The sequence below is a fragment of the Cupressus sempervirens genome, chromosome 10 (genome assembly GCF_028749045.1).
Source record: "Cupressus sempervirens isolate cs-2001-9-10 chromosome 10, ASM2874904v1, whole genome shotgun sequence".
NCBI classification, from domain to species: Eukaryota; Viridiplantae; Streptophyta; class Pinopsida; order Cupressales; family Cupressaceae; genus Cupressus; species Cupressus sempervirens.
In genome coordinates, this window is record NC_143127.1 from 506783786 (window position 1) to 506799987 (window position 16202).

At 33.2% G+C, this 16202-nt stretch overlaps 1 pseudogene; it reads left to right on the forward strand.

The window, feature by feature from the left end:
- Positions 1-12910, forward strand: part of LOC149534887 (vacuolar-processing enzyme-like) — a 67756-nt pseudogene extending 54846 nt beyond the window's left edge.
- The last annotated feature ends 3292 nt before the right edge of the window (positions 12911-16202 follow it).

Below are 16202 nucleotides of genomic sequence, written 5' to 3' on the forward strand. Positions count from 1 at the left end.
GCCAATTAATATTTAGTAATCAAAGATATTATTTGAACTATCAAATAGTCACAACAAAGAAAGAATGATAGGTGTGTTCCAAAGCTCATGAGATCTGTTCAAACAATCATTGTGCTTTGACTGTGAATATGCTTCAGTTTATTAGAAGAAGGTATTAAAGGAATAGAAATGGTCTAAAGGATTGTGCCTTTCTTGGATGCTTGTCCACGCTATTATGTCTAAGGTTGATCAAAACTAGAATAACTCAAGTCACCACTTAGAACTACTATTTAGTCTCTTGTGTCCATAAACAATCTTATCATAATAAAAGAAATCAGTTTCTTCCAAAAATCATGCTATTGAGAATAATCTTTTGTGATCATGTGGGAAGAAACCATAATAAAATTTCCACCTTGCTAAACACTTCAATCATCAAACAAGTTCACTAAATGAACCAACACCTACATATTGAACAAGTATGAAACATTGCTATAATTCCTATGTAGGTGAATACCTTTGGAAATAACTATTCTTCCATTTTAGGACTTCAACAAGAAACTCTCCACTGCAATGATATCGCTAAAAACTATGGCTTCTTAATAGCACCATGCCACCATATTGACTTATAATATTAGACACAAATAAAGGATCCTTATTTTTGAATGTAAATCGATTATCATGACTTAAATAAGAAAGCTTAAAATTACTAGTTTTTTTGTCTCTAGAATAGAATAGTCAGTTGATGAGTTGCATGTAGCTTCTCCAAATATGACCTAATATCTAATTATGATTATGATCAGATCAGAATGAGACTCGAGAATAAAGATAAAAAGCTATTGAAACATATTTTTGTGGTTAAGAATTATTTACCATGCTTCTCTATCTACTTCTAGACCAACTCAGTTATTTAGACCTAAAAGGTATCTTGTCCTAAAGTTATTTCATCCTATAAATGTTATTTAGAACTACCTATAAGGTATTTTGTCCTCACCTCAAGAAAACTAATGATAACACTTTCAGAACCATGCAATTATACTCAATAGCATGAAGAATTAAAATTATGTACCACAAAAAATAAGTACTTTTTTGGCTAGTACATGAACTATATCTGGGAAATGATATCTCTAGAGATGGTATCATTGTGGATGAATAAGGATTAAAGTTTCATTGCTTGTTTCTATGACCTATATGCATCATAGACAAAGTTATTATAGTTCAAATATTTCATTTTTTATGAGGTAATTGTGAATAGTTCAATGATGATCCACAAGATTGGTCGATCAAATTATTTTAGTTGCTATTGCCACCCCTAGTCATCTTTTTACATGCATCTCTTTGAATGAATGCTCTTTTTTCTTTACATGCATATCTGCTAGTTGCTTTCTTCTAAATTTAACAAAAGAATCTTTCTCTATCGTTTCAATCTTATATCTCAATGTTAGCAATGTACATTGTTTAGGCTCCTATTATTCAAAGGATTCTTGACAATGCCTTAATAGGGGAACAAAGCATCCAAATTAAAACAATTTTGTCCAGGGGCTTAAAAAATCAATATTCACTTACACAAAAATATAAGAACTCCAAGAAAGATGAATAAAGGAGTCTACAAGTTAAAAAAAGTAGAGGATTTTCTTTTATTCCAAGACTTCAATTTTGAGAAAAATAAATATACTACACATTGACTGTTTTGAGAGAAGGATACATATTTCAAATGGAAGGCAATGGCAATTGTTAATGAAATCAATGAGTGCTCACATGATTGAAAGATAACAAAAATAGTATTCATTTGGAATACAAAAAATATGCCATAAATTGAATTGATTGAAATATGATGACAACAATGAGATGTTAACAAAACTACTTGGCAGTACATTATTTGTTCCAACACTAAAACTTACAGCAAATTTAGGCCTAGATAGTTCTATAATGCTATCAATCATCAAATGTCCTTATCACACAAACAATATGCTTGAAGCATTAGGCACAGACTGCAACATGCAAATTGTGCCATATGGAGAAATAACAGGGTGCAAAATGCCATTAGAAATTCAATAACAAAACCTTCAAAAAAAATTGCAAGTTTATCCCATGTTTATTCCATTGCATCCTTGGCCATGTGAGGTAGAATTGGAGCTATAGCCCACATAATGAAAAGTAGATGAGCCACACGAATAGTTTGACAACCCCTCCTTGTTTGGCTATTTCTACCACCAACATAAAGCCGATCTTTGGCAACATCAAAGTAAACATTTTATAAGTCTACACTTGCAAAACATTGAATAGTTTGGGAAATCTTATAGAACTGATAGCTCCCATAGCTCTGTTTGATGTTTTTGATAACACTAGCTACTTGGTATAGTGCATACTTATCAATCATTAGAAGATCCTTGTAAATAAAATAATTTTCTAGCTTCCAGTCATGAAGATTTGAAAGAAGATATCTCAATGTTCCATGCAATTTTTTATATATATATATCGGACATTTACTTGGAAATTTGTGGACTAATCATTACATCACCAGAATAATCCCCACTTGAAACCCAAAGTCTTAGGACATCAGCTCCATACTTGGAATCCTCCTTTTGATTCTTTCCACCTTCAATTACAACAAGTAGATCTATTACTTTTCCTAGTGATTTACTCATTTTTAGACCCCTCTCATCCAAGACAAACCCATGAGTTAGAACACTCTTGTATGGTGCCTATCCTCTAGTGGCTATGTTGGTTAATAAGGAGCTTTGAAACCACTCTCTATGTATGGTACCTATCCTAAATGATTTCCTTTGAGGATCAACAATTTTCTTGGCAAATTGAGTAGCTTTCTTTCTTAGTTTCAATGGTGTGAGTTTTGAAGTTTAGCATCTATCAAAGTAATTATCAGATTATATGTACCTGTGCATATATATACATATGCATATAAGCGCGCGCGCACACACACACACACACACACACACACACACACACACACACACACACACACACACACACACACACACACACACAAAAGTATCTAAGTTTTTATGTTTGCCTCTGATTCATATTGGGTTGCCTAAATGACACTGGCTACTATACTGATCAGGGATTGCGTTCTTAATCACTAATGTTGCTATCTCTTATTATACAAGCATCCAATATTGAATCAGGCTATATATTATCTCAAACAAAGTCTGATGATGATTGCTATGCATATTGAATGGTTATACAATGTTTTGTATTACTCTCGATAAGTATTGGACTTATTGCTTTGTCTAAACACCCAATATATATCGGTGTTGTTATCTATTAACTAAACAAAGCTTTCGATATTATCATGACCCTATAGGGTCATGACCCTACGTGGCCTTTGGCCACCTAGAGTCATGCCCCTATGGGGGGACATGACTCTTCCATGTATTATATATGCTCATCGAACTTGGAGACAATGCAACATATCAAGTACAAACATATATTGCTGTCCTAAGATCGATTTAACCTACAGGTTTAGAATACACATTGTCAACAATTGCCATTGATGAATAAATCTAAAGATCCATACATCAGCACCAAGAAAGATAAGATTGTAATTATCTTTATTAGTATTTCTATTAGAGATCCTGTATGTAATAATAGTGAGCTCTTTCCTTGCCTCTTGGTCTATGGACTGTAGAACTTTGAGCTCAATGGGTAGCCCATGGCAATAACAACCAGGCACATAGTGCACCTTATACCCTTCAAGTAGCTTATATATGTTGAAAAAATCTTTCAATATCTTGTTCAAGGCATGTCTAATATGTAAATCTCCAATGGTATAAGGGGGACCATCATGAAGAGTAAAAATATCCCCCGTGTTCTTGTTTGCAATCCTATTTAATATCTGTTTCTCATCCCACAACTTCTATATTTTTGGTTCACGTGCTGTTGAATTGGCTCTGAGGGTGATACTTGTCAAAGGTAAGTCAACCATATGCTTTTACTCATTTTCATCTTTAGTTTTATCTTGAGATGTTTTATGTGCTACTACCATGATAGAAACCTTCTCTCCAAATGAAAGAGTTGAGCAAGACCTATCAAAAACCAAAACAAGAAATGGGTATTGTTTTTTGTAGCAAATAGATGTATTGCCAAATTGCTTGAAACTGGGGATGATGTAGAGTTGTGTTTAAGAAAAACCTGCAAAGAAGAAAGTGCAAGGTTGGAAGAAGAGGCCTTAAATCAACAATGTTGAGCAAGTCGAGATTAGAAACCCAATCAATTATATATATATACAAAATATCTCCCATAAGTATATATACCTATATATGTATACATATGCAGATCAGTAGTATAGCAAGTGTCTTTAACAAGCCTACTATAATCAAAGGTATCAAATATACTCAGCTTATATGTATACATATCCATGTGTATATATGTATGCATATACATATATGCATACATATATATACATAGGTATGTATATGTGAGTCAGATAATTACTTTGACAAATGCTAAAATTCAACAACAACAAAATTGCATGCTCTAGCTCCTTCGCGCACTCTGTGAAAACCAAACAATGAAATAGAAAAACTTATTTCATTTTACCTGGACCACTATGTAAAGAAGCTAACAATTGACTACAACAACTATGTTTCTAGGAACTATCCATGGGATTGTTAATTCTGCATGCATGTCTACCAGGACAATCTTAACTTAAACATATATATAATTTCATCAAATCTATTTTGATGCATTTTTGACAATCATGGCATGCCATGACCACACCTTTTTCATGGATTCTATCAAAAAATTCACATTCCTTGTCTATGCTTCCAATTTTCAAACATATGGGACTAGGAACCACTGATTAGTGGGAATTTAAAGGTGTGTTTGTTAGATCACTAAACTATGTAGGGTAGGAATGATATCTTTGTATCTCTCTTACATTAATGTTATTGTCTGTAGATTTTTGAGGATACATAGGATTAAGGAGTAAGCTCAACTTTTGATTTCTTGTATTGATACTTGTAATCATATTGGATTTAATTTTTGGTGTTAAATTAATATGATATATCTATTTAAGTAGTTATCATGTTGTGAAAGTCCCAATATGCTTTTGTGCAAAAAAAAACTTCTTTGTATTTCAAAGTTATGATAGCCTATAATTAGCTTCAGAGATGAATTTCATAAGTGTTCTAGAATGTGACATTAGAAAAAAATCAATACCAATGATTGATAGAAGTGAGGAGGTCATAGATGCTTGATGTTAAATGTTTACTTGAAAAACATCAACTTGATTTTTGGATTATGATCTAAACATCAGAGAAACAATTTTGTTTGATTTATGACTGATTTGAAATTCTCAATCATTGATGTCAAGTAATTAAGATAAAGTTTGTTGAGTCTTGATAGAATTTTTTTATATTGATCAAATTTGATAACAAGGTGATACCATTAGGCAATTAAACTATTTTATTGTGTGTCCTCCAAGGCACCATCCTTGGCTCACCCAATATGTTTCATGGTTTCCAAGGCTTAATCTCTACCATTCTTATATCTGTACTATCAATTTTAAGTACCCAAAAACAAACTAAGAGTTTGGTAAAGGAGTTTAACAACACATAAAAAACTAGGAGTGTTATACCATGACCACACTTTGTTCATGAATTATATCAAAAAATTCACATGCCTTGTCTATGCTTCCATTTTTCAAACATGTCTACCATGGAAATTGTGACTACAACATCTGACAAATTTTTTTTATACTTTAATGCATGTCCATAGATTATTCCAAAGCTCTTGTTTTGGCACAGGCATCAATAATGTAGGCAAAGGTTGTGTGATTTAGCTTTATACCTACCAATTGCATTTGCTTGAATATAAACATACATGTTATATATGTGTTTAAACATATATAAAGACACAGTTTTCTTGGCAAATTAAGTAGCTTTGTTTCTTAGTTTCAATGGTATGAGCTCTTTCTTTTCCTCTTGGTCTATGGACTGCAGAACTTTGAGGTCAATGGGTAGCCCATGGCAATCCCAACTAGGCACATAGTGCACCTTATACCATTCAAGCAACATATATCTGTTGAGAAAATCTTTCAATATCTTGTTTAAGGCATGCCCAATATGAAAATCTCCATTGGCATAAGGGGGATCGTTGTGAAGAGTAAAAATATCACCTGTGTTCTTGTTTGCAACCCTATTTAATATATTTTTCTCATTTCACAACTTCTGTATTTTTGGTTCACGTACTATTGAATTGGCTCTGAGGGTGAAGCTTGTTTGAGGTAAGTCAACCGTATGATTGTTCCTTCATACTTTCGTATAGCTTCTATGTTGATTTATGCTGATTGGAAATGATTCAGCATATGACCGTCCATTAATTTGACAACACTTGATATTGAACTCATTGTTTTACGTCCCTGCAATACTAAGGAGAATAATAAATTGTTGTTCCTTCTTTTCTTTTGTCTGCCATTTTTAATCACTAGTGAAAATTAATCTCTAATATAAATGTGTGTGTGTGTGTGTGTGTGTGTGTGTGTGTGTGTGTGTGTGTATACACATATACATATATATACATATATATGTTTAAATGTATATTTCCATATATGTATATATGTATGTATGTCTATATATATATATACATATATATACATATATATGTTTAAATGTATATTTCCATATATATATATATATATATACAAACTATCTCCCACAAGTATATATACTTGTATATGTATACATATGCAGATCTGAATCATTCATACACTCTCCTCTGTATATGTACATTTCTATTTGTGACCAAAGCTAGAAGTGTAAGGTGCTAAATAGTTTTGCAAATTCCTATTTTGAGAATAGGTGACTTGTCAAATATTTGTTTTAGGGGGGTAAGACCTATTAACCCCTTATGCCCCTTCTTTTCATTGCCATGTAATATTGTTTTTTATTGTAGGTTATTCAAGGATTACAACATTCACCTCTAGTGTCCACCATTTCTTTAACTAGACCAGAGATCTCCTCAAAATTTTGTCACTCCAATTTCCTCCAACATTGATATTTGTAACCCTCTTAGTCATTATTATTTGTAATCCCCAATATGTTGGGAAGGGAATCTGGTTGAGATGGATTTTGATCCAACCTTGTATTTATTTTTGGAGATTCTTCTATCAAAAATCCTCCCCATGTATAAAAGGAGGTATGCCTTCTTAAAGACCCTTATAAAGGGCATCTGTAATGTATACAAGACTCCGGTCCTGGGCTATACTGGGGGTTTTCTTTGCCCTCTTCTTTTTCCCCTGGTCCCTGCAGTTGAACAGAACAAAACTTTTGTAAAATCTTTTGATAATATAATATAAAGTCTTGATCACTATTGCGTATTAATGAATTTTATATCATTTTAATGAATGTTATGTGATTGTATTGATTGAATGTTATAGTTCATAAATGGATGAATGAAATGAATGAAGTATGTAATTAGATGTTAAAGGGGGATATAGATTGATGTTAGGGGAAGGGGGGTGAGGCCAGATGAGTTTCCACCTTCATGTGGTTGACCTTGTTAAGTAGAGAATATTATAGTATTCTTGAAACCAAGTGAAGCTACAATTGTGCCTTTTGTTAGCAGATAGATGGTTTTTTGATAAATGGTATTTTGACTGAAGTTTTCCTTCCATTTAATGCTCTCCATATATTAACTAATGTATGTGTTGCATTTCTCTACCTCAACAACTTTGAGCTTATTGTGAATCTTGCTAAAAGAGGAAACCTTCCAAGGGCCAAAAATTTGGTAAGTATCGACAATAATGATGTTGCATATTTCAATTTCTTCAATTCAATTGTTTTTGAATCTTTAGAGAGATAGATTATGATCAGTTTATGTTTTAATTTTTGAAATTCCACCATTTTTGAATGTTCGGAGAAACTTTGGACTTGATGAAATGATATCATATATCATGCATCAATGCTTAGATTAACTAATTGGGTGTTTACTCTATAATAGATTTGTGATATTGAGCTATTTTTTGGGGTCTTTATAGCTCTGGACAAAAATGTGGAAGTGACATAACAATGGGAAGTGCAAAAATGAAGAAACTCCTTTATAGAAAGCTGATCATCAACAAAAAGATGTAAGAGAAGGGCTTATGATCTAAGATTGAAAATGCTAAGGAGAGAATCTATTGATGGTAATTCATCCCTACCTTTGTCATTTTGTGTGATCTTTTTTTGGGTTTGTCGATAGTATGTTGTATGGGCTTAATAAACAAGTCCAATCTTATTGCATGGGTGGCCTGAGTAGAAGAATCATGTAGAGGACCTGGCCAAGCCTTAGGAAATTTGCATTGTGTACTTCCTGATAACATAATACCAATCCATTCCATAATACATCTTTAAAGACCATAGGTGGTTTTATAGAAACTCATCCTTCCAGAGATGACTTTAGCAGGTCAAGCTTGGAAGACTACTGGTGTCTTACTTGAAATTGATGTGTTTCACAAAAAGGTGTAGCCTTTCGATAAGATTATGATGGATTGTACCACATAGTAAATGTAGATTTTCACATGTGGTTATTTGGCCTTTATTTTAATCAAATACCAACAAAATTTCCCCATTCATTTAGACCATTGTTTGGTCAACTGTTGGAGACTATTGGGCAACTCTAGTTGGTGGAATTCTTATGAAGAGGGGTGGAAAATCTGTAGGTCTGTGGTATTCCCAAAGGTTTCTTTTATTATGCCTATAAATATGGATTGTGACTTAGGCATATATCATTGGTAAGTTTCTCTTGTAACATCTATGATGTTTGTAATTGAAAAATAATTGAAACTTGTCAAAGAATGGTTGGAAATCTATAACGTGCCTCCACTTTCCTATAACGTGCTGACATCCCAACATTGACAATTGCATGTGCTCACTATAGCATGCCTTGCAAGGCATAGAGAACTAAAATGAGATACAAAATTTATTTGATTGCAAGGAGGAATGTCACACCAAATGGCAAGCAATGTCACTCCTTGCTTTATTACAAGCTTGATAATATTTAATTTTAAGTATTTACAAGATTATGATGTTTTGCTAACTAGTACCCCAATCGAGGAATTTTCATTTACCAATATCAGGAATAAGAAAGAGGCTATTGATATTATCTAGATTATAAACTCCTCGATGTACTTGCATCAATAAAAATGGTTTAGTTTCTTCATAGCTAGTTGTCTATTAGATAAATACCATTCTCCAATAATTCTAGTATCTGAATGTTTGATATACCATTCTTGCTGTCTACTATTGAAAAGAACACATAGCTTGAGAAAATGCAATGGAGTGTTTCATTTAGTGTTAGCCTTGAAAGGTGTTAGCTAGGGTGATAGTATCTTACAAGATGAATCAAAAATGTTTAAAAGGTTTAGTAGACTGCGGAGACCATAAGGAAACTTCTTTGTAACTTACTATACTTTTGTTTCCAATTTAAATCTATATGCAACGTAATATGATCCATGAAGCAACATCATTTTTGTTGGACGTTTTGAAGCCTAATTTGCTAGAACATGCACATATTCAAACTAAGGCAAGTTGTTAATATGATCATGAATCAACTAGCTTTTAAACCTAGTTTAAAAGTACACTAATGTGCAAAGTCTAGAAAGAGTGCAAATGTAACTATTTATACATTGTTGATTGTAGAAATTACTGTGGTTTGTCTTTTATAATTTTATTTTCCTTGCAGGTTCTTGAGATTAATTTGATCATTTTCCCTAATGTTGTTGATGCTATCTTGGCAAATGGAATTTTTAGTCACTCTGACCATCCTTGTATATCATAGTTGTGTGAGAAAGCTAGTTTATATATGCGCGCACTTCAGGTAGGTGATTCATTAAGAGTACACTTGAACTTTAATATAGATTGAATATTTTGTATGAAATATTGTCTATATGAATTTTTGTGGAAATATTTTTTAGGTTTACTCCATTTTTCCTTATGTCAAATGGTTTCTTAGGAAATATTTATGCATCACTAATATTGTAAGTTAGGTTACAACACTATACAGAGTTGCCTGATATCAAACATGTCATTGTCAACACCCATGCTATTGAGCCATAGGTCTATGAAACATCCTATGCTCTTGAAATTGAATAGAAACTATCAATTCCCTTATTGATTCCAAAACTTTTCAGACCCTTGTCAAGTTCTTTGGGACCCTTTCTAGAGAGTGGGCATTGGAGTGCATGAAAGATCTCCTCCTTGGTAAAGTGGTGGATAGTGGCCCCAATGACCACATTTTCATCTATTACTCTGATCATGGAGGACTTGGAGTACTTGGTGAGTAACTATATTTGTTTAAAATTCTAATTATTGTCTTTAATTATCTCTAGTGGAATTTCCAAATTGCCAATGAATACTCAAACTAAAGAGAATCTAAAAGCTGAACATTTTTGCATTATTTTTCAGAATAGATTTCTTGACTACTCTAGGTTGTATAACCCTCCATATACTAAATTGGATTGTTATTTAAAGAATTTTCGATTGACATTGTCCCATTTATGATAGAGACATATCCCATTGTTTCTGAAATTGTCACAATAGTGAATTTTAACCTCTCTTTCTACAGATTCTCTACTGGACTGATCAGATTTATTTGGCTTGTTTCTAGAAAAATAGTAATCCTACCCTAAAAGAATCTATGCATATTCTTGACAACACTCTAATATGTTCCTCCATATGCTTTTGCAGTCATTTGGAATAGCTTAAAACTCATGCAAGAATGGAATCGTGCTTAAGTCATTCCATGTCACTTATTTAGTAGGCTTAATATGGTCGATCATTCATTTATTGTCTTTTGCAGAACAAGATGCATTTTCAACCATCTTAGATAGGGAAAACTATGCATATTCCTCCCAATTCACTAATGTCTTCTTTAATATGCATTTTCAGATATTTGCAACATGTTAGTCATAAAAGAATGGAATTTTTCTTAAGCCATTCCATGTCACATCCTTTGTCAACTTAATATGTGTAATCATTTAGGCTTTGATTCGTGGTCCATTAGACTGATTAGTCTCATGGATGTCATTAAAAATCTTCATTCATTCATTCATTTATCATTTTATTTCTACAACTATAGCTTTTTATTGGAAATCTCTAACGTTTTCCACTTGAAGTCTCCATCATATGTAGCAAATACAATTCTAGTGTTTTTCTGATCATGTGTTAGAAGAAATCAGTATGACTTATGTAGCTATGATACAGAGAGGTGATGATGATGTTGGTTGTGATTGTAGGCATGCCCACCCTTCCTTATCTTTTTGCAAATGACTTCATTGAAGTCGTAAAGAAAAATCATGCTTCTGGCACATTTAAAGAAATGGTGAGGAAATACAACCACTTAAGAAATGTAGGACTATTCTTTTTTCCTCATTTTTGAAGAATTAGCAATGCACTTTAAGTCCATGTTTAGTTTTCTTTCTTTCATGGCTCATTGATTTAAGTGTTTGCATCATTAGCTCATTTATATCGAGGCATGTAAAAGCGGAAGCATTTTTGAAGGTCTTCTACCAAAAGGTCTGAATATCTACTCTACAACAACTGCCAGTGTAGAAGAAAATAGCTGGGGAACTTATTGTCCCGGAATGTCCCCCTCACCCCCTCAAGAGTATTTCACATGCCTTGGAGATTTGTACAGTGTTGCATGGATGGAAGACAAGTTAATATTTTCTCTTTCAAATAACAACAATCAGTCAAATAAAATTCATTATATGGGCAATCTTGAGCACACAACTCTTTACTAATTTAATGTGAATGGCAGTGAGATGCACAATTTGGAGATAATATAAGTGATAACTTTTCATGGCCCTAATTTATGTTAAATGCTATAGAAATTTGTTTCTCAAGTATTAATCGGGGGATTGATTCAATGAATCTACTTAGGACATTTAATTTGGAGTTTGAACAAACAAAACACTAGTTAGACTGCACTTTCCTTATGGCTTTAAGACATGTCGCACTTACTTCATGGGGTTTAATATTTATGTTTCTTTTTCTATTTATCACATTCATGTGTAAGTGCTAATTTTCACTTTCTAGATTTTATAATGGGTTATGGTGCTAGTACTACCATTAATAGTTAGGGTTTTTATTGAACTTAGTAAATATACTAGAAAACCAACTCCATTTGATCCTATTTCTAATAAAGTGGAAGTAGAAGGTGCTTGATATTTTTAAATTGCATATATTGATACAAAAAATCATTAACAAGTTAAAATGAGGACATCAGATCATAACACATACAGGACTGGAACCCACGTAATGCAGTACGGTGACATCCCTATCAGCAGAAAGCATTTGTTTCTATACATGGGAAGTGCCCTTGAAAATGCTAATGCTACTTTCACCTTTGATAATGGGATTGAAGAAGTTTTTGATGAAAAGAAAGCAAGGGCTATAAACTAGTGGGATGTAGACCTTCTTTACCTATGGAAAAAGGTGGTAATCATGTCTCTATTTGTATGGGAAAGTGATTTGATGAATTATCATTTTTATTTTTCACTTGATCTAGACTAATAAATATGTTTTTAGGCTTTAAAACTATATCAGATAAGCTCCAACAATAATTTAACATAGATTCAGACTTGACTTCCTTGTATTTGCCATGAAACATATTACATGAATCATCTATTGTAATCAATTTATTACATTCTTTTAGACAAATGAATGTATATTTTTGACTTAAAGCTAATGAGGGAATGGATTCCTTTGGTCAATATAAAAGATCTATGGAGAATTCCACCGATAAATTAGAAGCACAAAAGAATTTGATTGACGTGATGAAACATCACATGCATCTTGACAAGAGTGTGAAGCTTATTGGAAAGCTTTTATTTGGCTCTAAAATGGGTCCTTTGGTGCTGAATACTGTGAGATTTCCTGGGCAGCCCTTAGTTGATGACTGGGACTATCTCAAAACAATGGTGAGTCCTTAATCTCCACACCTACATTTCTCTTCATGGTTTCGGATAGTGAAAACAACTTAATTACAAGCATACAAGGTCCAATTCATTCAATACAAGAACATAAGAGGACTCTTTGAGTATGATGCTATTGTTGCTTGTTGAGATTTGTTGAGATTATGTATTAAGCTCAAGTAGACTTGAATTTAAGACCTCCCAAATGAGAAGCTCACAATTTATCGCTTGGTAAATCCAAGATGGCCATGCAAAGACAAGGGTTTTATGGATGATATTATCAGTGAAGTGTTCATCTAAGCTCTTGAAAATTGCCACATTTCCATCACCCAAGACATCCAAACCAGTAAACTGCTTAGTTTCTTTAGTAAAATTGCCATTATCATCTATAGGAGATAGTACTGGAAGCTTATATTTCATGCTAGTCAAAAAATCTTCTTGGCTATGGCCTAGAGCAATATGAACCAGCCTTATTCTAGATTCTGTCATTATGTAATCTCCACCCACAACAATAAGGTATTCCCTATTTTCTAAGGGATGGATATAATTGTAATTTTCAAGACCTAAACTACAAAATATTCAAATACATCAAGCTGAATCCCCTACTTCAATTGTAGAGTACTGACTAAATCTACTGCAACAACAATATGTTGGTTGCTTTCAAAAAAAGGTTTTTAACACCTTTTGTAGTAGTATCTACAGATGATTTTGTTCTTACCTAGACCATTTCTTAAAGAAGTTGACCATTGACTACAATAATAGCATTTCTAAGAATTGTCCATGGGGTTGTAGTCTAGATAGCCAAACCCAAACTAGGTAGAAGTCCTTTGAGCAAATTAGTAGCTATATTTACTACATTAACCACCTTGAAAATAGCATAAACACTTCTTGATATGCGTCCCTTTGGATACTCCAACTTAGCCTTAGCCAAAGCTATGCTAGATAAGGGACTCCAATGAATCAATTTCCAACCTCTATAAATGTGGTTCTGAAAAAACATTTGCCCAAATACTTCAATCTATGCAACTTCATACTCTAGAGCAAGTGTCAAATAGGGATTTTCCTACTCTCCCCATATTCTGTATCTCCTAAATGATTTCCTTTTAGCATATAACTTGTTGTGCATAGTTGTCGAGTTCACTTATTGTATTGAGCATATTAATGAAGAAGCATATTAGTTACTGTCATTGTTTAAGATAGTTTGATTAGTTATTGTTGGTGTTTTTTAGGCATTCTATAAAATAGTTCACATGCCTTGCATATGATTTGACATTTTGCGCCATGCATCCTGCACTCTCTCATTTGGCTGATGATGGATTATAGAGAGTGATATGGAATGATGATGCTAAAAAAAACACACAATCAAATCCAAAATGAACTTGCATTACAAATGGATTGTGGAAATCTGATAATGTTAATTTTGCATGCATGTCTACCAGCACAATCACAACTTAAACATATATATATTAGATTTCCACAATCCATTTATAATGCAAGTTCATTTTGGATTTGATTGTGTGTGTGTTTTTAGCATCATCGTTTCAGATCACTCTCTATAATCCATCATCAGCCGGATGAGAGAGTGCAAGATGCATGCAAAATGTCAAATCATATGCAAGGCATGTGAACTATTTTATAGAATGCCTGAAAAAAATTTACACCCGGGTGTTGGTCAAAATTTTGACCAATGCTTGGTAGTTTTCTGCCAGCATTGGACAAAATTTTGATCAACGCCTAGGTGTTTTCCACCATCATTGGTCAAAATTTTGAGCAACACCTGGGTGTTTTCCACCAGGCCTTGGTCAAAATTTCAACCAACTCCTAGTGGTTTTCAACCAAATTTCAACCAATACTTGACCAAGCATTGGTCAAAATTTTGACCAATGCCTGGTGGAAATTGCACCAAGGGATTTGGAAAGTTTTTGACCAATGGATTGGTCAAAATTTTGACCAACCAGTATGTTGTTCAAAATTTTGACGCAATTTTTTTTGACTAATTGGTTGGTTCAAATTTTGACCAACCTAGGTCAAAAAATGAGCCCAAATGTACTAGTGATGCCCCATGCCCCCAACCTTCTAGTCTATGACATCCTCGAAAGACTATTAGGGAGGGAACATTCAACAAAGAAATCATAATAGACAACACACAAAGAAGATAAAGTTCAACATGTCTCAACAAGTTTAAGCTTATGTGTGTGTGTGTGTATGTGTAAGTCACATGGCCATATCTTTAAGAATCACATCTAAGAGTGAGAAATATCGTGGCATCCTAGTCTATAAGTAAGATATCCATGAAGTTTTGAGAAACACTTGATGTCAAGGGGTAAAGTGTTGAGAAATATTATTTTAGACAAGTTGCTAGAGAAACCCTTAAGGCATAAGAAGACCCTGATAAGCTAAGCAACCATGCCCCCTAGACAAGGAAAAGAGTTGATTCCGAGTTAGGAATGGTACTATAAACTGAATGAGCATGAAGTGAGAATGATAGACATAGGTATGAGGGTATCAAGTAATGCCTATTTCTAGGTTTTCACCACTTGGAATTTTTTTCAGGACTTTTTGTAATTTTATATATTTTTATATATTTTTTGATGATGCATCAAAATGCCTATTGCTAGGTTTTTTCTAAGATGGTAATCTTTTAGGAAATTTTCTATTTTTAGGATTATTTTAGCACCATATATGATTTTTTTTGGATTTTTTCAGGATCATAAGATATGTATAAACAACTGAGCCATGAGAGCCTTAAGCATAGAATTTTTTTAGATGTAGGATATTGATAGGCTCATGGAACTATTCTCCTTCAAGAGTAGAAAGTTCATAAGCACCAGACTGAATGTTGTTGTGACGATGTAATGACATAACCAATTAGGCTGAAATTTTCTTTTATGTTACCTATTCTATTGGTTCTTAGGATTTTCTTGAAGAACAATTTTACCCACTTGGAACTCAAAAGGATTGAATTTTTGTTATACTTAGTGGACATCCTTTTTTGATAGGCCCTCATGTGATAAAAAATGGCCTTGCAACACTCATCTAGAGTTTCTAGTTCATGGATCATGATAGTTCTATGGTCCTCATCAATAATTAAACCATGTAGAGAGACTCATAAAGAGGGAATCTTGACCTATAGTGGGAGGACAAGTTCAAAACCATAGACTAGTGAAAAATGTGTAGCCCTTATAGGAGTGTGTATAGTAGTCTTGTAAGCCCATAGTGGTGAAATGATTTGTAGATGCCAATCCCTACCTAATTTGTGAACGGTTCAACGTAGGATTTTTAATAGTGTTTTTTTTAAAATCTCAACTTG